General features: G+C 42.8%; 2 long non-coding RNA genes across 2 annotated transcripts in view; both read left to right on the plus strand.

Annotated features, from left to right (window-relative positions):
• Window positions 1-22,808, plus strand: part of LOC122463663 — a 125,684-nt gene that overhangs the window by 51,693 nt on the left and 51,183 nt on the right. The window lies entirely within an intron of this gene.
• LOC122463664 lies at window positions 1,440-21,171 on the plus strand. The gene is made up of 3 exons (XR_006287240.1): window positions 1,440-1,683; window positions 11,838-11,841; window positions 21,160-21,171. It is a non-coding gene; the product is annotated as an uncharacterized LOC122463664 (long non-coding RNA).

The raw sequence follows: 22,808 nt of genomic DNA on the forward strand, positions 1-22,808 counted from the left end.
TGTTTAAAAAAAAAAAAAACACAGCCAGGCTGGTGAAATACTAGCCAGATGGTAATCCTAGGTATTCAGTGCAATTGCAGTGTGTGAATATCCAAAGAGGAAGACTCCATGAACATATTAAATCAGTATCAACTTCACTGGTAGACTAAAAAGCTTCAGTGGAGAATGAGATGTTCCTTTGGATGAGAGAGATTGGGTGGAGTGGGGGCATTTGAAAATTACTGTCTGTAAAATAAGAAGAGAAGTGCCTTGTCAAAAGAAGTTCTCAGAAATATTGGGCCAGATACTCAGCTAGTATGAACCATCCCAGCTCCATTAGCTTCTATGGAGCTGATTTATGCTCGCTGAAGATCTGACCTGTTATCTTAACACATTCCTCAGCTGGTTATTAACCTGCTATCTCAGTGCTTTGTGTGAGGACTAGAGCTGAGTGAATAGTGGGGGGATACAATTATTCAGGAACTTTTCAGTGAACTGGAAAGGGGATTTCGATTAGCCTGGTCCACACCCCCTCTTGTGCTGCTTTTTTACAAACCTTTATGTGAGTGAAGTTACATGGAGAATTGAATTCCATTTAGTTGGTGAGTGAATTTATTTAGGTGGAAGCTTAAGGAGTAGATCTCCTGCTTTTCACAGTTAACTCATCCAAGAACCATTGCTGTTTCTGGGCAATGGATCCCCAGGGACTGCCACTGATAGAAGTACCAGGTTGGGAGGTGACTGACTCCCTGCTGGTGGAGCGTGTACTGTGACTCTCTCCTGGCATCTGCTGGGGCTTGACTATGTCTTGGCAAAACTCTTCCTGCCTCCACTGCCTCTCTTATTCACTGCTTGGTGCTCCGCACCATCAAATTCCCAGTATGTTAATAAGAACTGAATCTGCTCTGCTCTTCCCTGGCAGGCTGCGCTCTGTTGTGTGTGCTGATTACCAGGGCCAAACTTGCACTTCTTCAATTAAAGGTTTGTGGCTTTTTAAAAATTGATTTAGTTAAACGGGTGCAAACCCTAGCAGGCACATTTTGGAATACTTTGAAACTGGACTCAAATCAATGTAGCTTAATGCAGTTAAAGCTAAAGCCTCCCTGGCTTTCTGGCCTCCTACCCAAAATCTGACACTTGGAACAGGGAAACATTGCGACAAAGCTAAACCTTTCTGATCAGCTTAATTTAAAAAAAAGAAAGAAAGAGAAATGAGCCAGGAGGCATTTGGAGACCAAAAAAGGCCGAGTTAGCACAGGCTCTGTCTACATTAAGGACATTAACAGTGAGTGCAGATTGGGTATGTTACCAGATTACGTTGTAATCAGGCCCATGTCTTCACTGCAAGAAGTAGTAGACGCTGTACTTCTTACCTCTGTGTACCTTCTCAAGATAAAGCCTACACCCTCACCTGGGGTTTACCTTGACTGACTAACTCTCCAACAAAAAAACTTCAAAAACAGACTCCAATGAGAAACTGCAGAATTGGAATTAATTTGCAAACTGGACACCATTAAATTCGGCTTGAATAAAGACTGGGAGTGGATGGGTCATTACACAAAGTAAAACTGTTTCCCCATGCTAATTTTTTTCCCCTTACTGTTACTCTCATCTTCTTGTCTACTGTTTGAAATGGGCCATCCTGATTATCACTACAAAAGGTTTTTTTTTCTCCTGCTGATAATAGCCCACCTTAATTAATTGGTCTTGTTACAGCTGGTATGGCAACACCCATTTTTTCACGTTGTGTGTGTGTGTGTGTGTGTGTGTGTAATTTTCCTACTGTATTTGCCACTGCATGCATCCGATGAAGTGGGTTTTAGCCCATGAAAGCTTATGCCCAAATAAATTTGTTAGTCTCTAAGGTGCCACAAGTACTCCTCGGTTTTTTTTACATTGCATTAAACATTACTCGTGCCTTCGCTCCACTAGGACTTTACACGGAGAGAGCTGTCTCCCTGTAAAAACACCACTTTTTTTTGGTCATCCTCCCCTGTGAAGGTGAAGATCCGCTTTTGTACTGATGCAGCGCATCTCCCCTGGAGTTTGGCATCAGTGTACCTACGTTGGTGTGGTTGCGTGGGTGTCAGTTTTCCTTAATGCGGACAGGGCCTCAGACACCAAACCACAGCCAGACCGTTCTACTAGCTGCAGAGGCAGGTCTTAAAAACACCCTCATGATATGTGGGAACTAATTCTGGGAGACATTACCAGTAGGTAAAATACAAAGCCAGGCCTTTGATATTGGGCACGACAAGGCTTTTAATAATGACTGGATTAGTCAGAGGGTGTTTAAATATTTAAAGAACATTGATAGAAACATCCACTTATCACCGTTTCATTGAGGCTAATACCGATTCATAGAAACATTTCATCTGTGACAGGCTGCATGTGCAGCCTTGCAAGAACCCGGCTTGGGTCCGGCTGCACATCCTTCAGCTCTTGGCTCATCAGAGACGACTGTGTTCTTCTTGGGCAAATGCCCCCCTGATTGAGCTGTCAGAGGGTTTGGACAGGTCCTTTCAGTGCTAGAAGAATACACGAAAGGAGTAGCTCCGCTAGCAGGCAGCTGTAGTATATGCATATCCTTTAATATGGACCAGACAAGAGGGGGGCAAATGGAAGGATGTGTAAGTGGTAGGGTGCCTTTTTGTCCAAAAATAAATTTCTGTGGGAAATGCCCATTTGGATTAAAATTTGTCAGTTTTCATTTAAAAAAAACTGGTTTTGGGTTACAGTCACCAAAAACTGAAAAATGTTTGGGTTTTCAATGCAAACCCAAAATATTTCAAAGAAAAATTATGGTGCAAATGAAACCTTTCTCACCCAGCTCTAGAGGAATTAACTAATGCTTGGGAGGTGCTCAGACACTATGATGATGGGGGGCGGGGGGGTTACCAAGAGACTTTCACAATTCCCTTTTGCCCCAAGAGCAGCAGAAAGATCCCTGCTTAAGTGAACCCTCAGTCAGACACAGAGTGGAACCTTGTCATAAGTAAGCAATGTAAAGCAGTGACAGCCAACTAGAACAAAGAAGTGCAAACATCTGGATTGGTCCAAGGGGAGAACTTCTTTAAAGTACTTAATGTTGGTAAAGCGCTTTGAAGCTGTAAAGTGCTAAGAATTATTGTTGGGGATTTTTATGCAATCAGGCCAGATGGGGGAATTCCCAAAATGAAAAGCTAGATGGATTGGCAATGACCCCAACACAAATGGCAGAGTTCAGCATCTGAAGACAAGAAAGGAAAAATGCCGAACAAACCAGCAAAAATAAACCCCAGTATTAAATCAAACTGAGAGCTGTGGTTAATTACAGGACTTGACACTAAGTAGCATAACTGCCAGTTGGTTATATCCTCGCTTTCGTGTGTTCCGATATAACAAGATGATGCTTCATATGGACCCAGCACTTCATTTATTTAATCTACCCCATGTGTGAGGTTTTGTATGCATAGTATTATCATTTTTCCAACGCATTGGGAAGTTTAGGAGGAGCAGTGTCTCTGTGGACTGGGCATCAGGAGACCTGGGTTCTATTCCCAACTCTGCAACCGTGGGCAAATCACTTCTTTTCTCTGTGCCTCAGTTACCACTCTGAAAATGAGGATAATTACACTGATGCTCCTTTGTCTGGGGCCCATGCATGAAAAAGTGTTACCTGATTATTGCTATTTTGCCCACGGTTGGAGAGTCTCCAAACCTGAAGGTGCTTATGTATAGGAGACAACTCTGAACATGGTGTATATGATAAGTATAAGTCAGTTTGGTATACTTGCATGCTGTTACATCCTCCAGTTAGCGTATCCCTGCTTGCAGCACAAACTGAAAGGAAGAGACACCTGCTGTACATGATGTTCCAGAGTTCTGTTCTGTTGCAGTAGAATATCACCTTTAAGAGTGATATGGATTCTGGCAATTCTGAACTCTTCAAGTGCGGGGAACAGTAATTAGACTGAACATAATATCGGTTTGAAGGCAGTTGATGGTGGAGTTGTGTGAGCAGTATAATGAGCTGAAATATTAAACATCTTGTTAATGTGAATCTCTGCCAGGTTTTGGAGTAATGAGCAGTGACAGATGAGGATCTAGAATAGTCTGTGTCCCTTTAAGAGTCCCCTGCCGTCAACAGATGTGTACCAGAAGACAAATCCATCAGGGGCTTATAACCCTCTAGTGCATTTGGGAAAGTTCAAAGGAGCCTGGATTAGCTCAGTCAAACACATTCTATGTGAATGTCTTCATTATTGTTTATAGCATTCAGAGGAAGGATGTTTTATGGTTAATGTGCTAGGCTAGGACTCGGGAGATCTGGGTTCAGTTCCTGGGTCTGCCACTGATTCCCTGTGTGACCTTTGGCAAGTCACATGATCCCTTTGGGCTTCAGTTCCCCATTGGTAAAATGGGGGTGATAATGGTATTTCCCTGCCTTGCAGGAGTGGTGTTAAAGAAGTGACAAGCTTTTATCTGTTGAAATATCAATTTCAGCTGAACACAATTAAATTAAGAATTTTTTCATATTGAATTTGCCTTACAAATTGGAAAAGAACCTGCTTCTCCCTACATTCAAATGGGAGCTACCTTTCCTGTGGCCTACCTTACATCACCAGTCTTTCAAAAGGACAGCTTCCTATTGAGCTGTTTTGTAGAGTCTGAGATTTTGAGGCCAGAACGGGCCATTATGATTTAGTCTGACCCACTCTGTCACAAAGGCCAGAGAATAGCACCCTGTGATATTTTTGTTGTTTGTTTTTTATTTGTCATATCTAAAATTTCTGTTTGAATTATTAGATGGAATGACCAGCTTATACTGGCTTTTGCACTGGAGTTTTCCATTTGACGCTCCATATATGCCCTGAGAGGTCAGAATCATCAGCCTTAAAGCAGGCTTGTATAAACCAAAACAGCAGAGTCAGCTTTATGTGGGATTTTGGAACCATAATTGTCCATTTCAACTAGTTCTTCAGGTTTTTCCTGCAGAAAACAAGGATTTGGGGCTCCATTGATAAATCTGGAGCTTCACTCCCCCTCAGTATTTTAAATAACACTTCATGCAAAGTAATTAAAATGCCATTTGTGCCAAGGACACTGAGCTAGAACAAGTTTCATGCATTATTGCCACAAGCTTTGTATTGCTATTTAAAATCCATGTGTCAGAAGGAGTAACAGGGTAAAAATGAATTGGAAGAACTGCATTTCTCCTGTCTCAGTTACTGCTGTCAGGCAGTGGGTTGCTTGAAGAATCTGATCTAGGGAGGTGTGACAGAAGTTTGGCTGAATTCAGTCCTGTAAGAGGCTTGAACATCTCTGTGGATAACCTTTTTTATGGCTGCGATAAAACAGACATGATCCCAGAAGAGGGAGAGCCAAGGAGTAAGGCACTTTATGGTTAAGGCCTACATTCAGTTTGTGCCTATGTCACATGTCACTTTGGTTGTGATTCAGCAAGACACTTAAGCATGTGCTTAACATTAGGCAAGTGAGTAGCCTAATCTCTATTCAGCAAATCACTTAAGCAGATGCATAATGTAAGCATGTGAGTAATTCTATTGAAAGCAACAGGATTTCGGCATGTGCTCGAATGATCTGTTGAATTGACACTCTAATCTCTGTGCTTCAGTTCCCCATCTGTAAAATGGGGGTTATATTTCCCTAGCTCTCAGATGTTAGGAGAATCAATTCACCAGCACACGTGAGGCCTTTCGTTGTAGGTGACTAAACAGTTCGTGTTCTGAGAAGGTGCTGCTCTGTTGTCAGTTTATTTTTTGTTAATGTTTCAAACAGCAGTTTGGTTCCCCTCATTTGGAAATGAAATCCTGGGACCATTTGTTAAGCTTATTTCATCTTCCATTCTTTCTAAGTGTGCAGTTCCGTTAACTTCCATTCCTCCATGCTCCTCTTAGTTCTGCTTTTTTGTCAGGCTGGTTAGATATTTCCTTTTATCCATTTTTTCATGCTGCCAGCCTCAATATTGAATTGTCAACTTCAAATATTAAAATATAACAAAGGTGCTGTAGGACTGACATTCCTCTAGTTTTTTCAATTATTAAAACCTTTCAAAAGTTTGACATGAATGTAAATGACAGGCAGGCAGATGCTCAGAAAGTTGATATTCAGGACAGGAGAATAACATGTTCAACTAGTCCAGTTTCAGAACTTCATAACACAGTATCATTTAATAATGTCTTCTATCAATCCAGTATGCAAAGGTAGAAAAGACCTATTGCTCTTATCCATGTGATGCTAACCAGGATGCTTAAGAGGGATTTTCACCATGGAGCATGCTTGAAAACAGAGAATATTTACACAACAAAAAGTCCGAGGCTGCTGCTGCTTCTTAGCATTTAGCTATTACTGAAGATATTTGGGTCTGAACAGTGTGTAGCTCTTCCTTCCATACCAGTCTGAGCAGGAAGATATTTGTGTACCCATTACCCCCTTGATGAAAACAAAGTTTGAGTTCTGTCATTCTTGAGTGTTGTTTTGCCCTGAAGTCCTGCTGCACAGCTTAAAGATAACAGGGAGCCATGACAGGGTGAAATGAAGTCTGGGAGAAATGTGTGCAGAAATCATTCAAACAACTGGGGATTCTGTTATTAACTATTGTGGTTATGCTCCCCACCCAAGATAGGGGCCAGGCGCTGCCCTTATTCACCACTACTGTACACCTGTTATGACAGTTGGGCCTGCAAATGTACACTAACTTGTGAGCTCAATTGTAAAAAGTGAGTGAAAGTTTATAGACCATCACATGTGGCTCATTGGGCCATATAATCCATCTAAACTAATACAGTACTTTCTGACCCCATTTAGGATCTAATCCAATGCCCATTGAAGCCAGTAGGAATCCTTCCATTGACTTCAATGAATGTGTGCATTTATATGTTCTGTGTGTGTATAAATCTCCTCACTGTATTTTCCACTGAATGCATCCGATGAAGTGAGCTGTAGCTCACGAAAGCTTATGCTCAAATAAATTGGTTAGTCTCTAAGGTGCCACAAGTCCTCCTTTTCTTTTTGCGAATACAGACTAACACGGCTGCTACTCTGAAACCTGAATAGAATTGATCGTCTGTCATTCACAGCCTTATCTCACATAGCTCTGGCTGATTCTCTGAAATGTATGAGACGTTCTAAGCTGTGTGGATAAAATCCCCACACAAGTCCATAAAAACATGATCTTAAGTGTCCCCTGCACCTCCAGGCAGCATGTTTCTCAAAGAGGAGGAGGCTCGGGATTGTGTTATTAAGCAACTCTGACTTGTAAATAACTTCTTTGTTTCAACGCATTTGTAGTATTCACTCTGAGGAGAGAAATAGAAATTCTGCCTCATGCAATTCCCAGTTCTACAGAAATGTCTGTTAATGGAGCAGAACAGACTAGGCTGGATTTGGCTCCACTAGTTTGTGCAAAAATCGATATAGAAAGGGAAATGGAAACATCACTTTTAAAACCACTGACAAGTTCTTAGGTGTGTGAGTTGGCGCTGGTAAAAATGTGACCGTTAGTTCCCTGTATTTCCATCTTCAAAATGATCTTATGCTCATAACCAAACCCTTATCTCCAGACTGAGTTGCTCTCTTGTTGAGCTGCAAGGACCTAGAATTTGAATTGCAGTCCAGTGAAGGCTTTGAGGAATGAGCTGTGTAAGATTGCCACCACTAGATTCACCCTGCACTTGCTGCAGATTCATCCTACGCTAGCTGCATCTCCCAAATGGTTTTCAGGGATAGGAGCACAGGGTATTTTCTGACTCAGTATGGCAATTGCTATCTAGTCATTTATAGGGCTAGATAGGCCTTATCTGATTTATAGGGATAATGGTTCTGATCCAAAGTCGGAAGCAGCGGAAAGAGGGTTCCCATTTACATCCCTGGGTATTTGCTCAGGCCCAATGAGAATAGCCGTAGTTACATTGGAGAGGATTTTTAAAAATCCTGAAATTTAGGAGGAGTATGAACTCTCCTGCTGCATGGTCTGGGCCGACCCCAACCAAAGCGTTTAGAAGAAACTTCCTTCTGGGTAGTTTATCTAATTGCCCTGTGACACTATGCCCCATATTCTTCATAGAGAGATTGTTATGATATGAGTGTGGCATAACTAAGATGTATTTTATGCAAGATAGGTCATGTAAGATATCATTGAAAAGGTGATGATTTACTGAATATGATTGTCCGATTTTTTTATGCATATATCATTTTTGTATCTGAAGTTAGGAATATTGTCTATTCATCTATTACAAATGTGTTTACACCTGAGGAATGCCCACTAGGCAAAATGCAATCAGTCTAGATGCCTGGCTGGCAAGGGCCATTAGAGGGAACAACAGGTCTTAGAAGAAGCTAATCTCTCACCAGGGAGCCTTCCTCAGGATGCTACAAACAGCCTCTGACTCCTGGCTGCTATGACACTATGGGGTCATGTGACCACATCACCTGGTACTGGATTCCATCTTGGAATACCAGTGTTTTTCCACTGAAAGGCGTGGGAACCAAGCTTGGAGATAAAGGGTTCCTGCCATATGCAAAAGCTGTTTAAGGCAGGGGAATGACATCATCAAGGTTCCTCACTGATTCCCTGCCCAAAGAGACTCCTGGAAACACCTGAGGAACAAGGACTGAACTTGGGGGAAGGGCTGAATCCAGTTTAGAGGGATTTCTAGCCTGCGAAAGGAATACCTGGGGTTTTCATGTTTGAAAGCAAGTGCAGCCTGCCCCTCAAGAATCTCTACAAACTGCCTAAATCAACAATTAGGGTAAGAATTTGCTACTCATATCCAATCTCTTTAGTATATTAAGCTTAGATTGCATTTTTGTTTCTTTGCAAGGTTATCAGCTTTGATCTGTTTGTTAGCCCTTATAATCACTTAAAATCTATCTTTTGTAATTAATAAACTTGTTTTTGTTTTGTCTAAAACCAGTGTGTGGAAATCATAACTTGGGGCAGAAAGCTGTTGCATAGCTCTCTCCACATTGAGCGAGAGGGTGAATTTTATGAGCTTAAGCTGTACAGTTCTCTGTGCAGCAAAAGCTGGTATAATTTTGGGTTTACCCTCCAGAGAGGGGGTGTGCCTGGGAACCTGGTAAGTGCCCTAGCTGTAAAGCCTTCCCATGCAGGTGATGGTCAGAAAGCCTGTCTGCATGTTACTATAGCTGGGTGTGTCCCTACCTGTTGAATTTACGAATGTAGGATTATATACAAAAAAATAACTGCATTCAAAAATAAAACAATGTAAAACTTTAGAGCTGGCGTTGCAAGATATTTACGTGCCAGGTACGCTAAAGATTCATATGCCCCTTCATGCTGCAACCGCCCTTCCACAGGACATGCGTCCATGCTTATGATGGATTCTGCTCAATAATGATCCAAAGCAGACCATGCGGACCAACGCATGTTCATTTTCATCATCTGAGTCAGATGCCCCCAGCAGAAGGTTGATTTTCTTTTTTGGTGGTTCAGGTTCTGTAGTTTCTGCATCAGCGTGTTGCTCATTTAAAATATCTGAATGCATGCTCCACACCTCGTCCCCCTCAGATTTTGGATGGCACTTCAGATTCTTAAACCTTGGGTCAAGTGCTGTAGCTATCTTTAGAAATCTCACATTGGTACCTTTTTTTCTGTTTTGTCAACTCTGCAGTAAAACTGTTCTTAAAATGAAGAACATAAGTTGTTGGGTCATCATCTGAGACTGCTAAAACATGAGATACATGGCAGAGTACAGATAAAATGTACCAGGAGACATACAATCTCCCCCAAGGAGTTCAGTCACAAATTTAATTAACTCTTCTTCTTCTTCTTTTTTTTTTTTTAAATGAGCCTCATTAGCATGGAAGCATGTCCTCTGGAATGGTGGCCGAAGCATGAAGGGGCATATAAATGTTTAGCATATCTGACATGTAAATACCTTGCAATGTGGCTACAAAAGTGCCATGCCTGTTCTCAGTTTCAGGTGACATTGTAAATAAGAAGCAGGCAGCATTATCTCCGGTAAATGTAAACAAACGTGTTTGTCTTATTGATTGGCTGAACAAGAAGTAGGACTGAGTGGACTTGTAGGCTCTAAAGTTTTACTTTTTGTTTTTGAGTGCAGTTATGTAACAAAAAAATCTACATTTGTAAGTTGCACTTTCACATTAAAGAGATTGCACTAAAATACATGTATGAGGTGAATTGAAAAATACTATTTCTTTTATCATTTTTACAGTGCAAATATTTGTAATAAAAATAATATAAAGTGAGCACTGTACACTTTGTATTCTGTTGTAACTGAAATCAATATATTTGAAAATGTAGAAAAACATCCAAAAATATTTAATAAATATCAACTGGTATTCTGTCGTTTTAACCATGTGGTAAAAACAGCAATTAATTGTGATTAATTTTAATTGCGATTAATTTTTTTGAGTTAATTGTGTGAGTTAACTGCGATTAATCAACAGCCCTAATTATTATTTATTATTTGTATTACCATTGTGCCTAGGCACTGTCATGAACCAGGACCCCATTGTGCTAGGCACTGTACAAACACAGGACAAAAAGACAGTTCCTGCCCTAAAGAGTTTACCATTTAGGTTATACAACAGAGGATACAGACAGACGGAGGCGGGAGTACAAGAAAACAATGAGACAGTATGGGTCAACATGGCAGGCAGTGGTCTCAGCAGACCAGCAGTGTAACCAGTCAAGTATTTTGTAGGCATCATGGCAAAGCTACTGGTGTCAGTCACTATTCAGCCTGTAATTTGCACTGATCTGCAATTCAGATTCTAGGTCCAGTTCAAGGTGAGTGTTCTGCTAAAGTCCTGGCTTCTTTCCTCTCTCCCTAAGCATCATCCTAACCGTTAAAATGGGCTGCTCAGAGTTCTTAGGTTTGATTGTCTAGCACCAGTTTCAATGGGTGGAGGACAGTGTGTGTCAGTGGGTGGATGTGAGACTTTACTCTGGAAGAGATGTGTCTGAATTGTGTTGATGATGTGTTGGTGTCAGTGGCTGGCAGAGTAGAACATGCTGGGGCAGTGAACTGGCCTCTCCTCTCTGGGCTGGGCTGAGCTGAGCTGATAGTTTGATGAACATGTTTATTTACCAGGAGGGGTTCACCAGAATTACCCAGCTCCAGCTGTTTGGGGAAACCTGAATAGGTTCGGACTTCAGGTGCAGTTTTTAAAATACTTTTCTGAACTTCCAGAGTGTGTGAAATTGTAGTGGAAACCTTGGGCCTGATTCTCTGTTGTCCTTGCACTGTGTGTTGTCATTTACACCTCTGCAAAGAGGGGCTAAAAATCTTCCTTCTGATCTAGTCGTGTTTTATGTTTACTTCACACTCATTTACACAATTGTAAAAAGCTGGCCACGGTGCAGGGCAACAGAGAATCTGGCTCCTTGTGAGATCAGACATTCTTGTGGGAATTCCAGAACTGCTTCCAGTCTTATCCAGAAACAGGAAAAAAAAAATGTTTCTGTCTCAGGTACCAGATGTCTGCCTGACATTTACAAAGTGCTCGTCAGAACGGCGACAGCTGAAACCTGGAAGTGTGGGTAGAGAAATGTGTCAGAACGTTTCAGAACCTTGAGTAAAATGTTTGAGATCTGAACTGAGTGGAGGTTAGGGACTATGGACCTGATTCTCATGCACAATAAGATCACTGAAACTGCTCTGTCCTTAAAGCAGGTAGAAATGTAATGTACACCCACATTAAAGCCAGAATGGTACCCAAGGGCTTTGGTATAAATGCAAAGCATGCCCTTTATTTTTCTCAGGCAGGTTCATCACTCCTTGCTTTCCAGTGGTATTAATCAATGCTGTGTCCTTAGCTGTGAACCCACAGTAGGTTTATGTAAACACAGGTACAAGTTGACCTAGAACAGTTTTATGCCGCTTTTTCAGTTGATAAGAGACGATTGATTGGTTTGTCAGTGCAGTTAACACACAGACTGTTAATGGACCATGTTTTTTTCCTAGAGGAGGCTGTTCATTGTAGTTAAAGACTTTGAAAGGAACTTGATCAAGGAAATGCTCTAATAGTGGGGGAGGAAAGGAGGGGAGAGAGAGAGAACTGCTCAAGGAAAAGAATTTTTTTTTCTCTTCAGCCTAATTATGGGCATTAGTTAGCAGAGTGATGGAAAAGGAAGGCTTGTAAAGCTTTACTTTCATGTGACTGGAGCTCCGGAGATATCTCTTCTTTGCTCTTGTATCGTTACAGCTAGAATCATCTTGCATTTCAGTCTAATAGCTGCAGCTTAAGTTGTTTGTATAATGTTTGTAACTTATGTAAAGCAGAAGCAGTATTCAGAGTTATATTGAGAATACACTGCACCTGTTTTCAAATAAAATAAAATAAACAAAAATCCCAAGCAGGGGAAGGGATATCAGACAGCTCAACTGTCTCCAGGGAGTGACTGAAAAATTCTGTAGTGCGGAGGCTGCATTCCGGCAGATGCAGCCTAGTCAGAAGGGTGGTTCCTTAGCACGCACGAGAGAATTCCGCAACTGCTACGTAGCAGAGCTCATGGTAAGGGGTGAGGTGCTTACAGGTTTTCCACTGCGCTTGGCCCAAGCTGCTGTGAAATATAGGACCTGGGGGCTAGAAAAGACAGACCCCTTTCTTTGGTAATCCTGATAATGTGATGACAGGGGAGAAATCTTCCCCTCCAGTGAGGCCAGCTGGAGTATATCTCAAGGGGTAGAACCATGTCAGCCAGCGTCTGCCTGGCGGTGCTCCCAGATGAGGGTCTGGGCTTCCAGGGTCTCTCAGCAAGGTGACTCAGAAGCGTTTTTTTAGAGAAGGCTGTGCTCTTGGGCTGAGCAACTTAAACTAAAGACCTAGCTGGGTGCTGCCAGGTGTCCCCCATCAGGCCCTGCTAGAAGCACACAGCCTAGCGCCTCACTGCTGGGACATGCAATGGGGGTATGTGGCTTACCTGCTCCATCCAGCCCCATTACAGCAGTCTGGGTGCCATTAGAATGATGCAGCCTGGTCCCCAGGTCAGGCCCTGTTGGAGGGTCACTACCTACCTAACCAGTTGTTGTAATTTGTTCTTATTGTTTCACGATAAAAATCCAATTGAATCCAGTCGTTTCTGCTACGTTTCCATTAATGTATAATGAACCCCTCAAGTTATTAACAAATGATAATGCTGGTGTCTGCTAGTTCAGATAAATGGAAATAGGATTACCTTAATAAGCTTAAAACACCACTAAACATATTAATGTGGCAAGCACTGTGTCCTCTTTATTCAGAAACATGCATTATGAGCCGCCGCATGCAACCCAATAACGACCATACATAAAGAACGAACCGGGAAATCAGAATCATTATCAGTGTCACACCACTAGCATGATCCATGCTTTATAGACAGGTATGAAGGCATAGGGTCATAAGCAGATATGATGTGCCAAGTGCTGCAAGCTACTCATCAGTAAATGCGAGTGATGGAATCTAAATGTGTAACAAGCTCAGAGGAACTAGGTTTATATTAAAGTAGGAGGTGACCTTTTTTTAACTCATGTCTTCCCCCACACTCTTGACTGATTTACTGCTAGACCCTTTGCATATACTTTACACTAATCTAGACATAGAGACATATTTACAAAGGTGTTTAGGCACCTAAAGATGCAGCTAGGTGCCTAGTGGGATTCACAAAGGTGCCTAAGCAGGTTAGGAGCCTAATTACCATTGAGTTAGGTGCCTAACCTCCCTAGGCATTTTTGTTAATCACGAGGCACCTATGTGCATCTTTAGGCAATTAAATACTTCTGTAAATATGTCCCAGAGACTCCGGGGCCTTGTCTACATGACAAGTCCCTGTGCTGCAAGCCAGGTTTGAATGTACAGCGCACCAGTTTGCCGCACAGTAACTTCCCACGTGGACACTTCTATAGCAAGCTGAAAGTCCAGCCACGCTCTGGAACTTTCCGTGCACTGTAGCAGCATCCACACAGGATGTTACTTGGCAACAAGTAGGCTGTAGACTCTTACCCTGGCTTGCTGAGCAGTAACTTGCTGCGTAAACAAGCCCCCAGTCACATTGAGTGGGTGGATAAGTAAGTGGGTTCAAGGTCACTTCAATAAGTGATGGAGCATCTGAGGGAGCTGGAAGAAGGAGTCCCTTACGCTGATGGAAACTCACTTAGGCTGCCCTCTGAATTCAGCCCCTGGTCCCTACCCCAAAGGGCCTAATTCATGTGTAAGCGATGCAGGAGTAAGGGTGTGAAAGAACTGCATGCACAAGAAAGCATCCAATGGAAAGCAGAATGAGTGAGGGGTGAGGTTTACACCCCTCTCGTGTGTTTTGTTAACTCTTCTGGGGAGGGCTAACACATCCTGGAAGGGGAATGCTGTACTGAGGGAGCTGTTGGGAGTATTGTGAACCAGGTCAGGGAGCAGGGACGAAGGCAGAATGGGCTGCAAAGCCATCAGTGTGGAGAGGAGAGCTGGAGGCTGCTGATAGCTATTTGCTGGTAGCCGCCTCAGTGCCTCCCTGTGCAGGACTAATAGAAAAGGGATGTGTGGGTTCATCCTTTTGGGCTGGTGGCAGAGGAATCAATTTTTCAGTTTGCAAATTTGTGCAGGTGAAACTAGTGATAATTGATTGTCAGAAAATGCAAGTTGAGAAGGGAAACCATTTTGCTCATTTACGATCCAGAAACATGTTTTCTTTGCAGATTTCCCTGCTGGTTAGAATTTTCTGCCCACCTCTAGCAGAGATACTGCTATGTCATCTGTTTTCCAGTGTGTCAAATACATGACAAGTACCACAGTCAATGAGATTACAAGGGATGTAGTACTATGGGTTACACTGATATGAGGAGATGACTCTAGGTCAAGAAGAATCTTCAAGGTTGCATGTTGCTATTAGATTACTTTAGGTTCTTGTATTGTTGCCCATCAACATTGTATCTGAGCGTCTACATCCTTTTCTGACTTCCAGAAGATAACTCAGCTGTTTTATTGAATTGGTTTGGGAATTTGCTTTAGGCTTAAAAATACAATCTGCTTTTAAATTATTAAATTAGCCAGTTAATTTGAATCATTATATATATAACCATGTGTTGCAGACAATGAAATAATGGCACATTTCAAATCCCTCCCCCCCCAATGATTTTTACAGTTTATGCAGAGAGAAAAAAGGGCATGACATGTTTGCAAGAGCAAATATCATCAGAATGGGAATGTGCCAGCCATACACAGAGCTCAGTCACTCCTTTGCTCTGCCTGTTAACACATGCAAATATATACATCTCTGCAGTCTCAAAGAGAATCTAAAGCAAATTGCCAGGGTAAGGAAAGGGCTGATGTGGAGGTAGAGGGACTTTTAAGGAGCATTCCAGATTCACCCCAAAAGAAGCACAAAATCTAACCCTGCTAGTGAGTGCATAAAACAGGAGAAGAGTTTAGATATAGAGATGGAAAGAAAAGGAGTACTTGTGGCACCTTAGAGACTAACCAGTTTATTTGAGCATGAGCTTTTGTGAGCTACAGCTCACTTCATCGGATGCATAGCATATCGTGGAAACTGCAGAAGACATTATATACACACAGAGACCATGAAACAAAACTTCCTCCCACCCCACTCCCCCGCTGGCAACAGCTTATCTAAAGTGATCATCAAGTAGAGCCATTTCCAGCACAAATCCAGGTTTTCTCACCCTTCCCCCCCCCCCCCCCACATACACACATACAAACTCACTCTCTTGCTGACAACAGCCCATCCCCCTTTGAAACCCCTCTTTATAATGCGCATGATAATCAAGGTGGGTCACCCCCAGCACTATGGGTTCCCTCAACCCACCCAGCAATATTGTTAATCTATCCAACTATACTCTCAGCCCAGCAGAAGCAGCTGTCCTATCTCGGGGTCTCTCCTTCTGCCCCTCCACCCCCTCGAACATGATACAGTTCTGTGGTGACCTAGAATCCTATTTTCGACGTCTCCGACTCCAGGAATATTTCCAAAATACCTCTGAACAACATAATGATCCACAGAGGCCTGCCTACCAACATTACAAAAAGAAGGATTCTAGGTGGACTCCTCCTGAAGGTCGAAACAGCAGACTGGACTTCTACATAGAGTGCTTCCGCTGACGTGCACGGGCTGAAATTGTGGAAAAGCAGCATCACTTGCCCCATAACCTCAGCCGTGCAGAACACAATGCCATCCACAGCCTCAGAAACAACTCTGACATCATAATCAAAAAGGCTGACAAAGGAGGTGCTGTTGTCATCATGAATAGGTCGGAATATGAACAAGAGGCTGCTCGGCAGCTCTCCAACACCACTTTCTACAAGCCATTACCCTCTGATCCCACTGAGAGTTACCAAAAGCATCTACAGCATTTGCCCAAGAAACTTCCTGAAAAAGCACAAGATCAAATCCCCACAGACACACCCCTGGAACCCCGACCTGGGATACTCTGTCTACTACCCAAGATCCATAAACCTGGAAATCCTGGGCGCCCCATCATCTCAGGCATTGGCACCCTGACAGCAGGATTGTCCGGCTATGTAGACTCACTCCTCAGGCCCTACGCTACCAGCACTCCCAGCTACCTTCGAGACACCACTGACTTCCTGAGGAAACTACAATCCATTGGTGATCTTCCTGATAACACCATCCTGGCCACTATGGATGTAGAAGCCCTCTACACCAACATTCCACACAAAGATGGACTACAAGCCATCAAGAACACTATCCCCGATAATGTCACGGCTAACCTGGTGGCTGAACTTTGTGACTTTGTCCTTACCCATAACTATTTTACATTTGGGGACAATGTATACCTTCAGATCAGCGGCACTGCTATGGGTACCCGCATGGCCCCACAGTATGCCAACGTTTTTATGGCTGATTTAGAACAACGCTTCCTCAGCTCTCGTCCCCTAACGCCCCTACTTTACTTGCGCTATATTGATGACATCTTCATCATCTGGACCCATGGAAAAGAAGCCCTTGAGGAATTCCACCATGATTTCAACAATTTCCATCCCACCATCAACCTCAGCCTGGTCCAGTCCACACAAGAGATCCACTTCCTGGACACTACAGTGCTAATAAACGATGGTCACATCAACACCACCCTATACCGGAAACCTACTGACCGCTATTCCTACCTACATGCCTCCAGCTTTCACCCTGACCACACCACACGATCCATCGTCTACAGCCAAGCTCTGCGATACAACCGCATTTGCTCCAACCCCTCAGACAGAGACAAACACCTACAAGATCTCTATCAAGCATTCTTACAACTACAATACCCACCTGCGGAAGTGAAGAAACAGATTGATAGAGCCAGAAGAGTTCCCAGAAGTCACCTACTACAGGACAGGCCTAACAAGGAAAATAACAGAACGCCACTAGCCGTCACCTTCAGCCCCCAACTAAAACCCCTCCAACGCATTATTAAGGATCTACAACCTATCCTGAAGGATGACCCAACACTCTCACAAATCTTGGGAGAAAGGCCAGTCCTTGCCTACAGACAGCCCCCCAACCTGAAGCGAATACTCACCAACAACCACATACCACACAACAGAACCACTAGCCCAGGAACCTATCCTTGCAACAAAGCCCGTTGCCAACTGTGCCCACATATCTATTCAGGGGACACCATCACAGGGCCTAACAACATCAGCCACACTATCAGAGGCTCGTTCACCTGCACATCCACCAATGTGATATATGCCATCATGTGCCAGCAATGCCCCTCTGCCATGTACATTGGTCAAACTGGACAGTCTCTACGTAAAAGAATAAATGGACACAAATCAGATGTCAAGAATTATAACATTCATAAACCAGTCGGAGAACACTTCAATCTCTCTGGTCACGCAATCACAGACATGAGGGTCGCTATCTTAAAGCAAAAAAACTTCAAATCCAGACTCCAGCGAGAAACTGCTGAATTGGAATTCATTTGCAAATTGGATACTATTAATTTGGGCTTGAATAGAGACTGGGAGTGGCTAAGTCATTATGCAAGGTAGCCTGTCTTCCCTTGTTTTTTTCCTGCAAAACCCCCCCCAAGACGTTCTGGTTAAACTTTGATTATTGCTGTGCACATTGTAAGATGAGCTGTTGCCAGCAGGAGAATGAGTTTGTGTGTGTGGTTTTTGGAGGGGGGTGTGTGGGGTGGGGGGGGGGTGAGAAAACCTGGATTAGTGCTGGAGGTGACCCACCTTGATTATCATGCGCATTATAATGAGGGGTTTCAAAGGGGGATGGGCTGTTGTCAGCAGGAGAGTGAGTTTGTATGTGTGTATGTGGCGGGGGGGGGGGGGGGAAGGGTGAGAGAACCTGGATTTGTGCTGGAAATGGCTCTACTTGATGATCACTTTAGATAAGCTGTTGCCAGCGGGGGAGTGGGGTGGGAGGAAGTTTTGTTTCATGGTCTCTGTGTGTATATAATGTCTTCTGCAGTTTCCACGATATGCTATGCATCCGATGAAGTGAGCTGTAGCTCACGAAAGCTCATGCTCAAATAAACTGGTTAGTCTCTAAGGTGCCACAAGTACTCCTTTTCTTTTTACGAATACAGACTAACACGGCTGTTACTCTGAAATCAGAGATGGAAAGGTGAGTGGAAACTGAGTAAGTACGTGGAATAGCACAGCTGTGCAAATCAGTACAGTGTGAAGAGCCAGGAGGGTGATGCTGGTGTAATGAATGCAGGATGCATGGAGCTATAGGAAAATGAAACTAAACAAGCCAAGCTGGTTTGGCAAAGTTCAGGTGACTTAGGGTGTTCCTAAACTAAGTTGCTCTGATGACACCACTTTTATTCTTCTTTCCTAGAAACACCACAACGGTGTTAGAAACACCACCTGATGGAAGCTCTCCACTGCATTGTACTCAAAATAAATAGTGCCTGCAGGATGTGATTCTATTGGAAGTGATAAGCCTTCTGCCCTGGAGTGAATTTCACTCTAAAAGCAAGTATGATGCAGACAATTACCATTCAAGGGAATTGTTTTAATGGGGAATAACTAGCTAAGTGGTAGCACTGCTGAAAAGGACCTGGGGGTTGTAGTGGATCATAAATTGAACCTGAATCAACAATGAGATGCAGTTGCAAAAAATGCTAATATAATTCAGGGGAATATTAACAAGAGTGTTGCATTTAAGACCCAGGACAATCATCTCTGGTGAGGCCTCAGCTGGAGTATTGTGTCCAATTCTGGGCACCACGCTTTAGGAAAAATGTAAACAAATTGGAGACCGTCCAGAGGAGAGCAACAAAAAATATAAAATATTTAGAAAATCTGACCTCTGAGGAAAGGTTTAAAAAAAAAAGTGGACATGTTTGGGTTTGAGAAAAGAAGACGGAGGGGGGAACCTGACAAGTCTTCAAATAGGTTACAGGCTGTTATAAAGAGGATTCAGAGTAGCAGCCGTGTTAGTCTGTATTTGCAAAAAGAAAAGGAGTACTTGTGGCACCTTAGAGACTTACCAATTTATTTGAGCATAAGCTTTCATGAGCTACAGCTCATTTCATCGGATTGTGATCAGTTGTTCTCCTTGTCCACTGAAGGTAGGACAAGAGGTAATGGGCATAATCTGCAGCAGGAGAGATTTAAGCTAGATATTAGAAAAACTTTCCAACTACAGGGGTAGTTAAGCTCTGGAATAGGCTTCCAAGGGAGGTTGTGGAACCCCCATCACTGGAGGCTGGACGAACACCTGTCAGGGATGGTCTAGGTTTCCTTGGTCCTGGCTCAGCGCAGCGAGCTGGACTTGATGGCCTCTCAGGGCCTTACAGCCCTACATTTCTATTATTCTATGAAAATGTCTCTTGACCTAGTAGCAGAAAAGGAAATCCAGGATTCATTTTGCTCTTTACATAAAATGAAAAGGGACAGCCCCTCAGCTGGTATGAACCAGTATAGCACCATCTATATTTTATATACACAAAATAAAATCTTGTGTCGTGGATGGTGAAATAATGGCAAATATCAAATCTCCAATAATTTTTAGAGATTACATGGAGAGAATAAAAGGTATGACATATTTGAAAGAAATGCAAACTGGAATGGAAGCATTTTTACACCCATTTTGCACTGACTGCACTGGTGTCAATGACTACACAAGCTGTAGGTAACAGAGAATCAGGCCCTTAGGTCTATTGATTTATGGGGGTTTATTCACACTGAGTGAAATTCACCTTATACAGAGGGACCAGCATTTGACCCAGGCACCACTGGGTATGTCTTCACTTCAGAGTTAGCTTGGGCTAGACCAGTCCAGGTGGAGTGTTCCCACTGCAAATCCCTCCCTGTGTGGCTGTGTCCACAATGATGCTGTACTAGCAATTGTGCTGGGAAGAGAAGAATTTCTAGCAAGATATCCCGTGGATCTGATTTTCTCCCTGAGATACCAACCGTTCAGTCCTATCTAATGCCAGCTTCTCAGAGACATCGTCATAGAACTGTTGTTTTGGGTATATTTCCTCCAATTATAGATCTTATTGATGTCAACTTTTTACCAGGTGTCAGCATGCTGGGAAGAGGGTTTGTGGGAGGGCATCTCTGTAAATGGAGCAGGCAAGCGTGGGGTTAAAACATTGAGCCAGGTGACTTCCAGTGCAGAAGAAGGGAGGAGTTAGACCAGAAAATACAGACCAGGTGGAACTGTGGGATAAGATTGGAAGACTAATCGCAACTGGGTTTGATTAGCCTTTATTCTCGCTGCCGAGTAGGTGAGTTGCCAGCCTGGGCTGAAGTGAAATCTGAACTCAAGCCTATACACTCAGCCATGCCCGCTAACCTGGACTAAACCCTCAAGCCTGTGTTAGAGGTTTTTCTAAGTAGACTGAAGTGGATTAGGGGCAACACCTGGGCTAATTCTGTAGGGAAGACTGGGATTTTCAAAGGATGCTAAGGGAGTTAAGGCTGGGTTTCACAAAGGAGCTAAGTCCCACTGAACTGGGGCCTTGCCCTTGAGTTGCCCCTCTGCTTGGGGGTGAACTTCATCCAGCAGCAGGACTTAACAAACCAAACCCTCTGGTATGTGAGCACAGACGCACAGTAGAGGATTTTCTGAGATTAGGCTTCAATACACAATCGCAGGTTTCAGATGAGAACTGAGTCCCACTGGCCTTTCACACTGATTTATTGCTTTGACTGAGATGTTTGGCAAATGTTTTGCTCTCCTTGTCTCTCATGCTCTCCCTCCCTCTTTGGCATCAGATCTCATTATAGGTCCGCTTTAGGGACGGACCAAAGAAATTTAGACAAGCCAGCCTTGGGATTCCAGGTTTGTTTGTTAATACAAAATCTTCAGGGTTTCCTTTCCCAAACTCATCTCATCAGAGAGTTGTCGAGAGTATAAACACCCATCTCCAATTTTGTCCTCCCCTTACTCCACCACCACAAAATAGCGAGCAACAGCAATTACTGAGCAAATTCTCCTTGACTGCAGAACATCTCATTTATATTGATATCCCTATTGCTGGATTATATCAGGGTTACAAGATCATGTCCTTTGATGTTCAGGGGGGAAAAGTCTGTGCAATAATGCAAAAATAATGTATTTGTTCTCATTCTGTGAGAAGCAGAAGGAAAACCATTTTAGACTCAGTCTCAGAATTTAACCTCAGAACCACAAATTTAGGAGGAAATGTGCTTTTATTAGTCTCTTAAACAGAAGAGAGTGTGCATTAGTGGTCCTCGCAGTTATAGGCTTATTGGGATGCAGAGATTTGGATCCAATTATAGGATGAGGGCCTGACTTTGTAACTATCCAGTGATGAACTTTCTATATTGCCAACTTCACACATGTAAAAGTCACAAATCAAAAAATAAGTTTTGAAAAAAGTAATTTTTGGAATCTTTTCATTTGCCCTCTAGTTTTTGAACTTTTAGTATATGTATGTTGTGGGGGGGTGGGGGAACACATTTTCTAGCTATTCTTTGCAATCATAAGGGCTAGAGATTTACTTATTTTAAAAAATTAAAGTTGAATTTCTCCATAATTAAATCCAACAGACAGGGCATTAAATATCATACTGGTGGTATTATTGGTTGTTTTACCTCTGTATTTGGCACTGATACAACTGCTACTGGAATAGTGTGTCCAGTTCTGATGACCCCAGTTTGCAAAGGATATTGATAAACTGGAGAGGGTTCAGAGAAGAACCATGAGAATGATTACAGGATTGGAAAACCTGACTGACTGTCTGAGCAAAATCTAACAAAGAGAAGGTAAAGGGGTGACTAAGTACCTACATGGCAAACAAATATTTAATAATGTTCTCCTCAGTGTAACAGAGAAAGGTGTAATATGATCCTATGGAAGCTGAAGCTAGGCAAATCCAGACCGGAAATAAGGCGTAATTTTTTAACATCATAACATACTGGGTCAGACCAATGGTCCTCTAGCCATGTATCCTGTCTTCGGACAGCGGCCAGTGCCAGATGCTTCAAAGGGAATGAACAGAACAGAGGAATCATCAAGTGATCCATCCCCTGTTGTCCAGTCCCAGCATCTGGCAGTCAGAGGCTTACAGACACCCAGAGAATGGGTTTGCATCCCTGATCATCTTGGCTAATAGTCATTGATGGACTTATCCGTCATTAACATATTTAATTCTTTTTGAAACCCAGTTATACTTTTGGCCTTCACAACATCTCCTAGCAATGAGTTCCACAGGTTGACTGTGCATTGTGTGAAGAAGTACTTCCTTTTGTTTATTTTAAACCTGCTGCCTATTAATTTCATTGGGTTATTCCTGGTTTTAGTATTATCTGAAGGAATTAAATAAAACACTTCCTTATTCACTTTCTCCACACCTTTCATGATTTTATAGGCCTCTATCATATCCCCCTTTAGTGTCTCT

The sequence above is a fragment of the Chelonia mydas genome, chromosome 23 (genome assembly GCF_015237465.2).
Source record: "Chelonia mydas isolate rCheMyd1 chromosome 23, rCheMyd1.pri.v2, whole genome shotgun sequence".
NCBI lineage: Eukaryota > Metazoa > Chordata > Testudines > Cheloniidae > Chelonia > Chelonia mydas.